Genomic DNA, 4,252 nt, shown 5'->3' on the forward strand with positions numbered 1-4,252 from the left:
ATGAGGGAGGGGGGAGAGGGAGGGGAAAAAATGAGGACCTGATGCCGGGGGCTTAAGTGGAGAGAAAATGTTTTGAGAATGATGAGGCCAATGAATGTACGAATGTGCTTTACACAGTTGATGTACGTGTGGATTGTGATAAGAGTTGTATGAGTCCCTAATAAAATGATTTTAAAAAAAAAGATAACGAGCTGTTGTGCTGAGAGATGCTCTTTTGACTTGCAACCTGGCTGCAATCTGTGGCAGCACGTTTTCGTTTCTAGCATGATGATGCTTGGGCGTTGTCTGTCTCAGGCACTTAGCTCATGAATTTGAAGCCCAGAGGCCTTCTGGTATGCTCACTTTGGGGCCATTTGACTACTAATGGGCATCTCTACCAAAACGAATACTTAGGGAAAGAGAGATGATGATGAGCAGAGAAGCAGCGATTTTTCATCTACTTCCCATGTTATTTTAAGATAACGTGAAGCATCTCTAGTGGTTTGTTGGAAGCCTCGTTCCTACCTTTCTCATTCACTAGGAGTTATAAGTGTGCCTGCCATGGACACTGGGCAACATGGAACAACCTAGGGGTGAGTGTCAGAAACAAAGATGAAGACATTGTTTTCTAGCCTGAACCAAATTCTGTCCTTTAGAATCTATATGAGGGAGATCTCAGGGCTTCGAGTGAAGACCATCAGAAAATCCTTGTAGGGTTATGCGTCACTGCATTGTATTATTTCTGCACAGCTCGATGAAACTGAGCAGAAGAGAAGATGACAACTCTGATGGACGAGTAGTTAGAATGAAAGATTATGATGGATCATTTTCTTCTGCTCTTTTATCAGAGACCATTGAGTTTGACTTACTTCCTTGTATAGATTCCAATATATGTGGGCATTTTTAATAGGTTTAAATGGTTTGTCTTATATCTCCTTTCATTTTTTGTCTCACACAGTGTCTGTACAGTTCTGGTAAAAAAAATTAGGAGAGTGAAGAGCTTGGATGATTCAGCTTTCTAGAATGTGTTTGATCTCTTCTCACAAAGTGACAATGCCCTGTTCTTTCCTAGGACTGAATTGCTACTACCGAAGCAGCAAACATCTAAAGATGCCTTCGAGACTGAATAGAGCGAAGGGAGAAACTGGAGAAAATAATGAAGTAAGGAAAAAATCATATAAGCAAATAATGTGGTTTTGAATTTTTAAAAGTTCATTGGTGCGTCAGTTACCATCGCTTTGTAATGCTTACGTCCTACGTGCTGCTTAGTTTTCTTCCGTTTTTATTGCTTAGTTCTTTGATCAGAAACTCTTTGATTAATCTAAGAATTAGTGTTGAATATACAATTTAGGCAATGTCTTAGATTGGTTGAAATTTGATAGGAGCCAGTTAGTTATACCTTGGATTGGCCATTGTGTATTATTATAAAAATAGATTTGTGTGTGATGTCTCTGTGATTTGCAGGTTGAGCCCAAGAACTAGCTTTTATCCTGAGTGCAAAGCTTATACTTGTGCATTATTTAACTGTTGACTTGGGAGACTAGAAAAAGAGTGTGAATGCCAATTATTTCAGCCATATTCTCAGGTAAAAGAGGTATGGCACTGCCCTGTGGAATGGGGATTTAAAAAAATATATATCAATTTAATCCAGAAGATAAAGTACTCTAGCAAATAATATGAATATTCATAGTCTTGGCTTTCTGGAATAGATATACCCTAGTAAACTTTTTTTCTCCCAAAACCATTTTATTGGGAGATAATACAGATAACCTACCGTTCCATAGTACAGTAACATCAAGCAGTATTGTACAGCTGCCCCCACATCAGTTTCAAAATATTCTCTCCCTTCTTGCACTCCTTGACATCAGCTCCCTTTGACTCCCTGCTCCTACTGTACCTGCCCCCCAACCCCCAACCCTTACTCTGCTGGCTGTCTCTCTAGGTTCATCAGTCCTGTGTGTTCTATATTGCAAAACAGAAACACATAGCAAGCGTTCACAAGCATCACCCCCAATGACAAAACACAGCTGAGATAAACCCCAATGTGAACAATCAAACAACAGAAAAATACAGAGACTGTTGCAAACCAGATCAGGCCCAACGTGCATCAGAGGGGGGTCGACTCTCAGGCTGTGACCGTTCAAATCAGATTCCTCATTTTGATCTGCTGTAGTCATCTCTCCAGGGCACTCTGTTTGGTAACCCGTTTCTTCCCATCCCTCTAATGCGGCTAGAGGGAAATCACTGGAAGCTTATTTTCCATGTGGATCTCATGTATGTATCTTGGACTCTCACTGTCATCCATAGCATTCTGGAAAACAGAATCTCAGTGTAGGCTCTGATACTATTCCCTCCTTCCGTTTCAGATGATAAGATTTACAAACCTCTCGTCACTGATGTTGGTGTGCTTCCATGTGGACTTAGTTGACATCACACTTAGATGGCTGCCTGTCCTAGTAAACTTTTTAAAATAAGCTCAGTCTTTTGTGTTATCTTAAATTATGAAGTTGACCATTCTTCTCCAGTATGCTCAGTTGACATTTTTGTAAAGAAGGGGGAGGAAGTGGAGTCATTGATGGTCTGTGATGCTGGAGCTTCTGTGCCACAGCACCCTAACTTGGACAATGGACCACGGTCACACCACTCTTTCTCCACACGTGGGGGACCATCAGCCCCTGGGAAGTTCTCCACACTTGCAGACCTTCCGGCCTCGTGTCTTTTCTGTCTTTCTGCAGCAGGTTGCAGCAGGACTACTGCTAGATAGATATTGCAGCTTGGGGGGTTGTGAGTCTGAAGGCTGAGTGAAATGAAAAACTGTATCTATTTAGGGCTTTGCTTATCAGACCTTGGTGGCATAGTGGGTTATGCATGGGGCTGTAACCACAAGGTCAGCAGTTCAGAACCGTGGGAGAAAGATGAGGTTGTCTACCATAAAGATTTACGGTTCCGGAAACCCAAGGGGACAGTTCCACTCTGCCCTTGAGGGTCAGTATGAGTGGATGTGAGTTTTGTTTGTTTGGAAACTAAAAATGTGATAAGACAAGTTTAATTGCAAGCAAACAAAGCTGTCTAGTACTTGTCCTCACACTGACTGCTTCAGCCACATTGGGCTCCCTGCTGTTCTTCAGTCAACCCAGAAATGCTTCTGCCTCCAGGCTCTTAACTTGTGTTTCTACCAGCTGCTCTTTCCAGAGAGCTACCTGGCTCATCTCTCTCCCTGCTTTATTTTCTCCATTGCACTTATCACCTGGGGCCCACTCCACATGCAGATGTTGAAGCTGACTGTCTTCCTGCCCTCCCGCCACACGTCCCCAGCACATAAACTTCATGAAGGCAGGAGCTTTATTGTATCCCCCAGATCTAGTCCTGTTCTGGAGGGTAGAAGCCAAGAAAGAATGGATGAATGAAATATGCTTATGTTTGCAAGATGATCATCAGCGAAAATTTTGTGGAGAAGGTATCTTTTTTTTTAATTAAATACTTTTATTGGGGGCTGCCTTACATCTCTCATCACAATCCATACACTCATCCATTGTATCAAGCACATTTGTATCATCATTTTTAAAGCATTTTATTTCTAGTTGAGCCCTCAATATCAGCTCCTCATTTTTCCCTCCCTCCTGTGCCCTCCCTCCCTCCCTCCCTCAGGAAACCTTGATAAATTATAGATTATTATTTTCATATCTTACATTGTCCGCTATCTCCTTTCACCCACTTTTCTGTTGTTCTTCCCCCTGGGAGGAGCCTATATGTTGATCCTTGAGATCAATTCCCCCTTTCCCCACCCCCCATCTTCCCGGAGGAATCTTAAAGTGCATATCTAAAAGTCTAATAAGCAGGAAGATGTAAAAGTCATTATCAAAAATACCAGTTTTTGCTAGAAGGTAATTTTGAATTTCTTCAGGAACATCAGTGGCAGAACAGATGTTGATAAAAAAAAAACCCACATAAAATATTCCTTAAATGGAAAAGTCTAGGAAAGTTCTGGGTGGGAGGGTATGAGGAAGGAAGAAAATGATCAAGAGGTTCAGATAGAAGGTGGCTTGAGGTTAGAGCAGCCAGTCCACAGAGAGGACCACATGGCCAGCCCCACTATGAGACAGGACGCCCCTCACTGACCCATAGCCCTACAGGGGACAACATCAGAGACACAGTGTGGGAATTGCACCCCATCTGATCCTGCCACACCAAGGCAAATACTAAGGGGGTGCAATAGAACTGCAAGAGAATGGAGCGGCGAGATTCCCAGGGAATGCTGAAGGTGGACTTTGGG

The 4,252-nt window shown here is 42.5% G+C and overlaps 1 protein-coding gene across 2 annotated transcripts in view; it reads left to right on the forward strand.

The window, feature by feature from the left end:
• ZHX3 (zinc fingers and homeoboxes 3) overlaps nucleotides 1-4,252 on the forward strand; it is a 159,969-nt gene that overhangs the window by 86,717 nt on the left and 69,000 nt on the right. For both annotated transcript variants that reach the window (XR_006680557.1, XM_045295190.1), the window contains exon 2: nucleotides 1,052-1,140. The gene's annotated coding sequence lies outside the window, so the exon portion shown is untranslated. The remainder of the gene's footprint in view (nucleotides 1-1,051; nucleotides 1,141-4,252) is intronic.

The sequence above is a fragment of the Echinops telfairi genome, unplaced genomic scaffold (assembly GCF_000313985.2).
Source record: "Echinops telfairi isolate 266 unplaced genomic scaffold, ASM31398v2 ScPeMD7_5592;HRSCAF=6446, whole genome shotgun sequence".
NCBI lineage: Eukaryota > Metazoa > Chordata > Mammalia > Afrosoricida > Tenrecidae > Echinops > Echinops telfairi.